The sequence below is a fragment of the Pinus tabuliformis genome, chromosome 4_1 (assembly GCF_031772625.1).
Source record: "Pinus tabuliformis cultivar Carrire ecotype Pingquan chromosome 4_1, CPIR1, whole genome shotgun sequence".
Lineage (NCBI taxonomy): Eukaryota > Viridiplantae > Streptophyta > Pinopsida > Pinales > Pinaceae > Pinus > Pinus tabuliformis.
This window is the reverse complement of record NC_142303.1, coordinates 390,960,283-390,973,107: the sequence shown is the minus strand read 5'-3', so window position 1 is coordinate 390,973,107 and position 12,825 is coordinate 390,960,283. Positions and strand designations below refer to the sequence as shown.

Genomic DNA, 12,825 nt, shown 5'->3' with positions numbered 1-12,825 from the left:
TTTATAAATCGTTGGATCGATCATCACAACAAATTTTAAAGGCTACTACAAAATATCATGATATTATATTTTATTATGGGATGTTTTTTACTATGTAATATAACAAGCATATCATTCAAATATCGAAATGCGCGAAATAAGCACACCATCAAAGTAATGAGCAATGAACACGTAATATATTTTTGGAAATACAATGTCGGGAGATGCAGGGACAAAATGAAGATTATGCCTTGTTCCTTTCTTCTCATATTTATAATGCAAAAGAAATTGAATTCACCATGGAATTTTATAATGCAAGATAAGAAAAGGAAAAAAAAAAAAAAAAGCACCATGGAATTACAACATATGCTAATGTCATATAATATATGTTTACTATTAACATGTAATATTACAAGCATATCATTCAAAATATTAAAAATGGACTTAAAATATAAGAGAGAACCTACACTAATCAAATAAGCGCAATATCAATACAATGAAAACATGATATATTTTTCGAAACCTATTGTAGGAAGACCTAGAGACAAAATGAAGATTATGCTTTGCTTTTTTCTTCTCATATTTATAATGAAATCTTTAATAATAATAATATATAAATAAATAAAAAATATTTATTATGTAAATTTATAATATAATATAAAAAAAAATTCACCGTGGATTTACAATAGATACTAATACCTACCGATACTAGTACCTATAAATAATTGTCACAATGCCTAATTGCTTCTTCATCCTTTGTTCTACTCAAAATCCCACTTCTTTGCTTAGTGATGGAACAATGAAACAGTATAATATGACAAAATCATTGGCTTCTTCATCCTTTGTTCTACTCAAAATCCCACTTCTTTGCTTAGTGACAGAACAATGAAACAATATAATATGACAAAATCATTTCCTTTTCTTATAAATCAGTTTTTAACATGTATTCTTAGTTGTATAGTGTGAAGGTTTTTGCATGCCCCCAACTCTTTATTATTGTTAAGAGTTTTGAACCTCAATAATCTGGTCCACAAGTGTGTGTAATGAGCATTATTATGGTTAGTCCACGAAGTGTATAATAAGCATTGACGTGTTCACTTCGCATTGGGTTGGTCAAACATAAGTGGCTTATGAAAAACATAAATGAATACATATAAACTATATTTTTAATCTTTCTTATACTTAGAAAAACACTTGATAAGCTCTTCAGCATCAAAGGGCTAAGAGATACAATGCCAAAAGACTAACCCTTTAAACCCTCGAATCAAGTTTTTAATATTCAAAACCCCAAATCATTAAATCATGGTTTGTCCCAAAAATGAGTCCATTAAGGCCATGACTCCGAGTATCCATCCAAAAGAATACCAAAACCCCAAATAACCAAATCAAGACTTGTCCTAAGACAAGTCCAGCAAAGCCACGACTCTATTTTCCACCAAAGAAAATATTAGATAAGGTGAGAAATTATATAATGATCACTCAGAATAACCAAATCAAGACTTGTCCTAAAATGAGTCCAGCAAAGCCATGGCTCTATTTTCCGCCAGAGGAAGGATTAGATATGGTGAGAAATTATATAATGATCCACTCAGATGAATGGTTTTAGGAAATGATATTCTCTTCAAGAAGTTTAGATGCCTTGTGAATATATTGTTGCATGTTAAGAATCTTTGAAGTTGCAGGATACAAATGCCATGTTTAAATTGTTTGTATATGTGGTAATGGTTGCCATATTTTTTTTATTTTTCCTTTTCCTTCTGGACTAACCCTAAGTTGTTATCAACCCCAATGTTGGATGGAATAAGCCCACTTGCAAAATACACAATGATTGTTATATTAGCACAGATGATTTCATCATATTTTAAAATTATATAAAAGAAATATGCTTTACAAAAGTTTGCAAATATGCCTACTGGGTATGGAACTACAACAGGGTCCTTATTAATAAAAGGTGAAATTTACCGAAAGCTAAAGCACCACATTTTCCGTAGCAACAAAGACAGTAACTCCATTGACACAAATGATATATTTTTTCTGTAGCAACAAAGTAACTTTATTAACACAAATGATATAGGCTAGATCTTAGACTTTTGTGATCCATATCATTAGGATTTGGTGTTCGAATCATCTAAATCCTCAGGACAAAGGTAAAAAAATTAATCTAAAGAAAAATTTAAATAGCAAAAATGCATCCAAGTCCAGAGTTAACCGAAAGTTAAAACACCACATTTTCAGTAGCAACAAAGATAATAACTCCATTAACACATATGATATATCTTTTCTGTAGCAACAAAGTAACTCCATTAACACAAATGATATATCTTTATAAACTATTGACACTAGCATTTAGATCACCTTATTAACCAGCAAAAGGCAGATCAGTAACTGCTCAGAGATTCACATGATGAAATAATGTATTCACAAATTGCTACAAATCCTGTTTTACTTTCCAGCGGCAACCAACAAAGAACTTCCTTTTGGCAGATCAAATGAAACATTGGAAAGAACTATACAATTTTTATAAGAGAATCATGGTCCTTTCTAGGTTTCTAGGGTACCCAGAATACAATTAAATAAATTAATTGACAAAGCGATCAGCCTCACTATTACTTTGGCAAATTTTCACCTCCTAAAATTCAGACTCTATGCTACCCTACAGACTACTACAAAATTATGCCCCTAGAGAAATACCGAACACATAGAAACTCTCGATTAAGGACAGAATGAGGGACAGCGGAATAAAGTTATGAACTGCAGTCGCCTAAAAGAGATCAACGGCCTTCTTTTGCCTTTGCTGCTTCCACTTTGGTTGCTCATAGAATTGTTTCTGATCCATGTTAAATATCTTATAGAAGTCCTCAGCTGTTAAGTAGGACCCCAAACAAGTGATCCACATCGGTCAGTACATTCACCTGAATCATTTAGCATTTATCTACTTAACCAAACATATACAAGATAAAATATATTTAAATGAGATATAAGGCATCAGGATTTGCCTCTCTTCTTCGGGGATCAATTCCTCGTGCTGGGTCTGTGGAATTAGATATCAAGCGTTCATAGCAGTAAGTGCTACAAGATCCATTTTCCTCTGGCTCGATATTGACGTTTTTAATTTTTCCTCTCCTTCATTATCAGGCATAGACACTTCAAACTTCGTATCATTTTCTGAGGCCGATTCATCTTGCTTAGGCAACTCACTTTCAGCATCTGTTGTATTGCTTATTTCAATCTTTGTTGCATCTGTACAGTTCAGCAAATTAGCCCAGTTAAGCACAGGAATCGTTTGGACTCGCACACACATAGGCTCTAACTATGCCCTAACTAATAAGCATGTAGATGCCTTTCAGCCCTGAGATTTGACAGCTCAAAATAAAAATAAAAACCTCTAACTATATGCTTTGCAGGCCTTATGAAACTGGAAAATGAACAGACATGAGAGAAGTCCAAGCTGGTCCACTTACCTGAAACTGTTACAGCATCAGTAACTGGAATAGATTGAACGGTTAAGTCTTTAGCTGAATGGCTTTTGATTTCTACACTGAGGGCAGTAGATAATGCTGAACCAACAGATGATCTCCGAGAGGACTGATTCAAAGCAGCTTTGGATGACGCTTTCACATCTTTACTTGAACCTTTTTCTCCGTTACTTGATGTAAAAGCAGAAGTCAAGGCAGCTAGAGCAGAAGATTTTCGAGTTAAGCCACCTTTCCGAAGACCATTCAAACTCTCAGGTGTCTGTTTTGTATTTTCACTGGATGCAGCATTAATGTTGTGTACTCGGCCTTTTAATTTCTGCACACCAATAGAGGAAGTATTACCCTTAATAAACTTCATTATACAGAGCATGAGAAGATCAGAGACATATTTACAATTCTGACCTCAACAGCTAGAATAGGCTTTCCTTGGAGAATCACAAGTTTCTTTTCAAATGAATTCCCCTGGACCTGTAGCGTGCTCAAAATACATGCCAAAAGAATCAAATAATTGTTTAGATGTTAGAACAATGTATGTATTTCTATTGACAATGATCTACATCCAAATGTTAAAGAATGACAACAATTAATGTTAACAATGTAATTTTTACCGTTCAGGCAGTTGTGTAACTATAGGGAGTTGTGTAACGAAGTCTTTGTATTAAAATGGTGATTGCCCGAGAGGCTTGATGCGCATTGGAGAGTCATTTTTTAGCCGGAGCAATAAGAATCCAATCCCTTGCCCCGTGGAGGTTTCCTTGATACACTGTCAGGGTTTTACCACGTAAATTTCTTTGTGTTTTCTTGTGTGATTCAGTTTCCAATTCTTGTGCATTTCTTTCTCAATTAAATGTTAATGGGTTCAAATATCAACACCAAAATCACGTAAAGATGGCTCACGAGAAATCCTTAACAGCAAAAATTTGAGCATTATACACTAAGCAAATTGTCTGGAACTCAATGAAGCTTCCAATTACTGTGGGAACTAGGAAGAGATTTGATGGCTCTAAAGCAGGTTATTTCTTTTGCTAGCATAATAACTTGTTACCATGTTATGGGCATAGAACTAAGTTCAACTAAACATGCATTACTTCAGAGAATTTTTTTGTCATAATAGGACTTACCACGGCCTTGGAAGAATCCCATGCAAAATATCTTGTGAAGAAAGATGGTTCATTTCCCTCAGTAACTATGTAAAGCGGAGTATCTAGAGACAACCCTTCAAACACTGCTGCACACTCTGTATATTTCTGCAATACATTGCACAATCCTTTAATTATACGTAACCATCACAAGCTAAATGATGCCACAGGGATGTGCATCACCAACATTTCTCAAGCACATCCATTCATGAAATGGGGGATTTGGTGCTGGGTATGGAAGTGGCTTGACTCTGGATATTGATCTCACCACCCCAGATAGCCTTTATACTTACCAAGTTCGATCATTTGTCTGATAGGAAATCCAACACTTTCAAGACCGAGTTTATTACTCAAGAATAAAAACATACTCTAACCTGTCCAATATCAAAACTTTGTTGCTTCAGTTTAGAATTTGCATGCTGACCAATCCAAACGAAAACCTCGCTGTGAGTATCCAGTACCATGATATCCTCTGTCAACAGGTCATCTTGAGTAAAGTTGAAGACTTCAGTAGGCTGCAAATAAAATAAAATAGATCACAAGAACAGGACATAATTAAAGAGAAGGGCAAACTATGGACAAGAAAAAGATGAAACAAGTGAGTTTTCTTCTTTTCCCAATCTGGAGTACTGGAGAATCTAAATTTTGCAGGATTCCAGTCACCTTCAATATTCCTGTAATGTTCAAACAGCGCACAATGAAAGGAATGGTGAAGTTAGAATCTGTACCACTGGTATGTTTCGATTGTGGCAATCTCTTCAAAACACTGCATTTGAGAGAAAATACCTACTGACTCCAATCAGTGATGGTGAAAGTGAATTAAATTCTCTTGCATTACATTTTTGTATGTTGTCAAACTCAAATGCAATTAAAAGAAAAGAAAACAAAGTGAAACTCGTTCCTGACTAAAACAGAAAAATTAGAATGGAAACAATATTCTAACAAAAACAGAGAAATCTTTAAAAGTATCATTTCGGTATAGGCACTTGAAAAACTAACCTTTTTCAAATGCACAAGCATACAAGTGAGGATCTCCACCAGATTCTTGCGTTCCCCTCTGACTCACATAGCTTTGCTTCTCACCTAATACATTCCAAAATGTTGCTGGTTCTGTCCCTTCCTTTACAGCTTTTAAACTAATGGCAGGCTGAAATAGACATGGAGTACAATATTATCAACAAAGCTCAAAACTCAAACATTATTTTAAGCTTCAATATATAATATGTGCTAAAATTCACTCCAGTTGTTTTTAAACATGAGTGAACAATTACAAATCAGCTCATATAGTACTTCGGAACATCCAAATTGCTAGTCAGCTGTAACTGGAAAATCTAACAAGAAAAATGCATTTGGGAAGTAACTGATACGGGCAACAAGGAGGAAACTTTGAGTTTTTGTCTGAAGGAAAACTTACTCCTAAGAACTCTGCAAATGCTGCAGCTGATTTTTGCTGCTCGACTGTTGTAGAATTACCATGCCAAATGAGAAGTGATGTCCCAGTTTGCAACAAGAAGCAACAGGTAGAATCCAAAGATGCTGCAACCTGTGCAAGCCAAAACAATATGTTACTACACCACTCCTATCAGCTAGAAATTTCTTTCTGTTTATAATCTCAAGTAAGCCTTCGAGTTAAAGCCTCACATCCTTCATGTAATTGGTTGTTTCTATAAGATCTTTTTTTCCCTACTGAAGGTTATTTTCAACAGACTTTTTACATAAGGTATCTAGTGAACTAACTTCTAATACGCTGGTTGCATATATTACCATACTAAATAATTGCGAACTTCTTCTGCACAAATCTTCCAGGTAACTAGGTGAAATAAATTTACAGTCTTCATTGCAGCAAAGAAACTCCACTTTCACCATTTCAAGTTTTGGCTGTGCACATAGTTAACTGAAGCAGTCAATGCTTCAGAGATACTCAGAGAAAGTATTTCATAGAGGTTGTAAGTGGGCCTATCAGAACACCATGGTGGTGGTGATGTCAAAGGGCTGTTACCCTTGATTCCCTAGGGTTTAGCTCCTCCTCTTCCTATTGAAAGATCAGGTTGCTGAACAAAGTTTCAAGGTCTGTGGGTCCTTTTCCTTGCACCAATCGCCTTATTCATCTGCAGGGTTCATGAAGGCTTCATCCAGCTCTATCTAGTCACAAAAGATTGGGATCTAGTACTTGACATTATTTTTCTTCTTTATGAGAATGAAACACGAGAGTTGAAAACAACTGGGCTATGATACCAACTAGCAGTGTTCCCATAATCAAAAGGGGCCACTCCTGCAGAAAAAAATGGAAAATGAAATAGAATAACTGAAAATTAGCAAGAAAAAATGGGGGCCCCTGCACACCTAGGGGTGGATTGCAAATACAAATCCAATTAATGGAGGAAGACATCTCCAATAAACACCAGAAGCTGTTTGATTTGCATTGATAACATGATAGAGATGCAAAAGCCATAACTAAAGACTTAAGTCATTAATAAAGGCAATAGGCCCTTATCTTACTAAAGTGGCCTTTCAACAAATATAACACTATTACAAAATCATGAGTTTACACAAAGTATCTCATGTACATAAATCCTAATACCTAATATGGATGTTGTGGTTAGGTACACAGGGCACTTTTTTCAAGGCATCACTGAATTGAAGACTTTACAAGGTTTATATCTTTCACTCCATAAACCCAAATGCATGGATTCTGAATTGATCAGTCATGTCATCCAATTTTAAGAAATTGTTGTGTGCCAAAACCTATCATCACATCATAAGCCTTGGAAGTCTTGCTAAACCTAAGTTTAGTGTTGTTTCCTAATGTCACCAATTCTTATTTATTCCGTAATTGAGATAAGATATATGTTGTGCATGCACTGTCTTTACTATTTCATCTTTTTACTTTTGGGGTTAGTATTTATAATTTTGAAAACTCTGCCCCTAAATTTTAATGCGCTCCCCTGACTCCTCACGACCCAGTGAGAAGTTCAAATTCCATGGTAACCTGTACCTAGATATATTCTTGGATCTTGGCCCAGTGGTCAGATTAGTTCAGCTTTGGTATATTTTCTTCATCATAGGATTTGGCAAAAGCATGTTCATTGTCTTCAACATGAGACCAAGTGTGGAATGTATACAATGTAGAAGAACTACAATTTGATAAGTAAAAACTTGACCAAGTTACCGAAAAAAATTCAGTGATCCTTACGGGATCAACTTGAATTGCTTTACAGTTGTGACGATCTGTACCACAGACTTTGAAAAGTGCAACACAATCTCCCATATTTGTCTCATCCATTGAATCATTCTCTACATTGTCTTTTATCTTGCCGATATTCATCTTACCCTATAAAAGTGAAAAACAGTTATAACACAAAATGAATATCAAAGAGTTGCTGCTACAAATACACTTGCAATTGATTGTACACCTTATCAGTTCCCCTTTTGTCAATCTAAAATTCCAGAGTACGGAAGCTGAGGCGAAAGGAAGAAAACAATATAAAGTGCTAAATTAAAACTTAGAATGAAGAAATTATTCTTTATGGATGTGTTCAATACAAACATTTAGAATGGCCAGGTTAGGAAAAAGAGCAATAAATTGGGCTGGCTCTTTTCCTTGAACAAGACGTCCCTACACCACCAATCATTTAATGTTAGAATTTAGTTCCATGCTTAAATTTTTCATTCAATATTGCTAATTAATTCACAGTACAATATAATCAGTTTGTAACTGGTTTATCAAGAAAGTGCCATTAAAATTAACATCCATACAACATTACACTGATGAATACTCACCTGTACGGGCCTGCCTTTCAAAGAAACAGCTATTGAGTTCATCAGTTGAGCTGCTGTTGTTTTATTCTCCTAAACAGAAGGGTTAAAGAGAATTGTCAACAGTTCATAATTATATTATGAAGATTTGGCATTAAAAATATTGTAAAATCAAACTTTTTCCAGGCAGAACAGTCATAAAAAGGTGAGGCTAGTTATGCTTATAGTCAAATATTCAAAAATAGGAAAAATAACACTTTAGCATTTGATTATTATACCTGTGTACTCTGCTGCCCCAGCCATAAGCATAGAAAATAATCCTCTTTTCAGTCTCCTCCTGTATGGTAAGTATACAAAATGATATAGCAGTCTTGACTATAAAATTTTCCAACCTCCTCTGTTGGAACAGGAACTTTAGTATTGTTGTTGACCAGCCATACCTGAGGCAATGCACAAATTTATTCCCTCAGCCAATGGATCAGATTTATCTGAAAATTATTCACTTGCATTAAAAGCCTAGCATATTGACGTCAGCAACAAAAGAATCATGAAACTTGTTTTTAGGATTGGTGAAAAACTGACCTCTAGTTTCCCATTTTCTTCTAGCAAAGGTGGAACTTCATCTTTCCCTGGAGTTGCCTTCAAGATGCCTTTCATATTGACTCCTTGCTTCTTAATTAAGGCTATTAAGGTCAATTAAAATTCAGAAATATACTCCTCCATAATTAGCTTCCTAAAAGGCATCTTGCAAAGAACACAATGGAGTTTTGGGAAATAAAGATAGGTAATATGCCATATTTTTAGAAGTGAGGACATGACATAAATATATACGTATAAAATGTCAATATTTATATGATAAAAGAGAGAGATGGTGAAGTTATGACTGTTTAATGTTTATGAAATATTGGTATGCATAAGATGGAAGCAAATGTTTGTCTGATGATTCAATAATTTGTTTGCTTCACCGTATTTTTGGCTCAGAAGCATTTCAATTATACTAAAGGCATCTACAAAACCAATGAAAATGTATTTTAACTGTTAAATTCCCTTTATTTTTATATCATCAACTAAGTGAGCCATCGCTTAAAGAGCCTTTCACTTACAAGCAACTTTTCCTTTCCCCTCTTCTGAACCAGCAGTTCCAGGACCATGTGGCCAAGTTTCAAAATTAGCCTTAAATGACAGTGTCTCAAACCCTTGAATGACTCGTACTATATGCATATACTTGGGCCTTTTCTGGCTAGAGATAAATTCCTGCAGAAAGAGCAATCCAAGGTCAGAAATATTCAATAAATTTTTGTTTGTAACATAATATCTCAACATTTGACTAGATAACATTAAATATGGTTTTACCTCTGCAGCTAAACTTGCAGCTTTTCTATCTTCCAATTGAGTTACTTGACCAACCCAAATATATATCTCTGACCCACAGTCAAGTAAATAGCATTTATTCGACTCCAACATTCCCTTGGACAAGGAACCTTCAATGTTCTTTAGCTCGCCATCAATAACACTATATAATCAAAGGCCAAACACAAGATTTAGTCACTGCTCATATTATTTTTCTGTCTGACATTCTTAAAGAACAATTAATTATAAAAATTACCATTTGTTCATTCCTTCAGGTTTTTAAGTTGCCTACAAAGATATAATGGGCGGCTTAGCCCAAGGGTTTAGCTCAACTGGTTGTTGCCAATGTTGTTGGGCATTTTGCTAGTTTCATGACAGTAGGTGCCTGGTTTGAATCCCCTTGGGTTAGGTCCACTAGTCTATGCCAACAGGTTTACTAGGGAACCCTTCCACGAATGCACAGAAACATCCCTGTGATTTCCCACAAGTTTTTCCTTGGAAAAAAAAATAAAACAGATAGATTTTTAACTGGATTTGAATATAATATAACCTTGCATGTTGGGCATTTCTTTTGGCATGGAACTATAGATTGCAAACATTTAATTCTTCTATAAATTGTTTGCTGGTTTCAGAGAGTGGATAGTAGAAAACAGATACCTTATTGAATCTATCATCCAATCTAAAAGTACAGAAAACTTGGGTAAACTTAATATAAAAGAGAAAACTATAAAATAACAAAGAAAGATCCATTTTCTCTAGTATGAGGCAGGTAAAGAAAAGAGCATGTTGCATAATCGTTTCAATTATGAGAATATAAGAGCTCACATGTAAAGCTTTCCAGGAATTGGCTCCAACTGTAGATCATCTTCATTGATACTCTTCTTACCAATTGGAGCAAAACCACCGAAGAAAGCCCAAAACTCCCGAGTCAACTTCTGATCCAAGTTTTCCATCCTCTATTATTACAAAACAAGAATATATGGTGAATGAAATGTATGTATAAACACAAAAAAGAATCTGAAACAGAATTTGAATTCTTAATTTCACGTGAATGAATTAAATATCACAAAATATGTGAAGAGCTTACCAATCACTGCAACATCGCATTTTCCTTCATGATACTTATCTTTGATGTATTGGACCACATCCAAGGCCTTTTCCCTTTCTTGAATATTGGACGTTGCCCCATTGAACTGGTAGATCTTTGACTCAGTGTCAAGCACAAAAACATCATCATGGTTTAACGAAGAACAGGAAAAAGGGACCTGCAATATCGAAAAATAAAAATAAAAAACAGAATTATGATTTCCAACTGCATAAGATGAGAGAACAGTTGCCTGATTTTTACTCGGAAGTGAATTACATGTTGGGAGCAGATTCTTCAATATCACTTCCGTCTAAAATGAAATAGTCCCTGTTAGGCCCCTTTTAGAACCTAAAAGAGAGAATTGGTCTTAAGGTTCAATGGGAGTTCCTTACGTAAGGATTTTGCACCTTTAGCACCTTATGTGACTCTACAAAGTTTAAAAGTGATCAACATTTTCAGGTACTTGTTGCACTCACCTGCTTCGCATGGACAACCCGCCTGCCTTTACATAAGTATAGACTTGGCTGAAGTTTTGTGGTGTCTGTCCTCGTATCTCCAGAAGCCATAGATCCTTCCAAAGGTATAAAGCATGGCTTGAAATATGACAAAAATTTATCTGTCTCATGGCCGTGCAATTCCCTATATTGCACTGTACGCCCGCCCAGAGCTGCATCAAGCTCAATAGACTTTATTGAAGCTGCTCCAGCTTCATCCTATGAAGAATAACATCATACTTCTCATAAGCTGACCATTACTAGGAAATGATCAGAAATCTCCCATATATCTAGGATGCAGTAACCTGCACTTAATGTGACTTACCTCGCTAGTGTCATTTCCAATCCAGAAGTGTATGTCATAATGTCGAGACCCACTGATTGTTGAACTTGTCTGTCATGCATGGTTCCAACAAAACTAGTTCAGCTCTTTTATAAACCCACACGAGTATTCCAATTATGCAATACAAGAGTGACAGAGTATATTGATCAATTTTCAATGGTTAAAGACCATCCCTCAATTCTTATTGGTAGGAATTAAGTCGTTACACTCTTATCTTCTTAAGATAAGAGAAGGAATTATACATAGTAATTGAGACAGTTTCTAGGAAATCACCTGATCTCTTAACTTACCTGCAAAACTATGTAACAATCTCTGGAATAAAATTTCCCATGTTCAGATTTCGGCACAGAAATGAGATGCGAACTTTCAACACGCCATATCTCCATCCCACTGGAAATGAAGGTCAAGATAAACATGAAGAAAGATTCCATGATCGTTTTAGATTGCAAACCGATGTCCTGGACATGGGATGAATTTGATAAAAGATAAAACCTACTAACTGAGACAATGCATTCGACTAATAATTTGTATACTCAAGAAGAATGGAGCATTACTGCAGAGAATATAGTGTACTTTTCGAGTTCTGGTTGTAGATGATGACTATAAATTAAAAATTCCCTAGGCACGTAATGTATCAGAGAATACAAAATCTAGGAATGATGATTAATTGATACAAAGGATACGTTTTCTGACCAACTCCTTAAAATGCAGGATCCACATTTTTCATAGACACAGCCATTGCTGGTTTCTTTAAGTTCTGCTTCAATTGAGGTGAAAAACGTCTTCCCTGCTTCAGCTTCAAGGCTTCTGTTTCAAAAACAACTTCACAGTTATAGTAACAAACTATCAGGATTTATCACCACAGACAGGAAATGTCGGGAACTTCGAGTTAAGAAGGAATGTACAGATAGTTTTGAGAAATATGTTTCATCGTATCAACACATGTATAAGGTTTACCAAAGTGTTTAAGGAAAAATATGTCTTTCTTTTTTGAAGTAATATATACAACCAGTCAGATAAGACAGATAAATCAACTAACAAAGCAGTCAAGCAATGACTATTTCTAATTATCCTCATGTAAGCATGAGTTAACTAGTAGAGTACTGGTATAGAGTACCAGATATGGACAACAGTTGCACTAGTAGAGTAAATATGCATGTCCTACACTTCTTTCTTGATTTTCTTTGATTATATAGGACTC

The 12,825-nt window shown here is 35.2% G+C and overlaps 1 pseudogene across 1 annotated transcript; it reads right to left on the bottom strand.

The window, feature by feature from the left end:
• Positions 1-2,286: 2,286 nt before the first annotated feature.
• LOC149175935 (villin-2-like) lies at positions 2,287-12,378 on the bottom strand (annotated as a pseudogene). The gene is made up of 21 exons (XR_016258027.1): positions 12,308-12,378; positions 11,915-12,014; positions 11,607-11,675; positions 11,264-11,500; positions 10,788-10,965; positions 10,526-10,656; positions 9,704-9,863; positions 9,454-9,604; positions 8,933-9,033; positions 8,629-8,790; positions 8,375-8,443; positions 8,142-8,210; positions 7,788-7,925; positions 6,009-6,137; positions 5,586-5,741; positions 4,969-5,112; positions 4,577-4,702; positions 3,858-3,923; positions 3,441-3,771; positions 2,976-3,219; positions 2,287-2,841 (listed from the first exon to the last, which is right to left on the bottom strand). The product of XR_016258027.1 is annotated as a villin-2-like (transcript).
• Between the last annotated feature and the right edge of the window lie 447 nt (positions 12,379-12,825).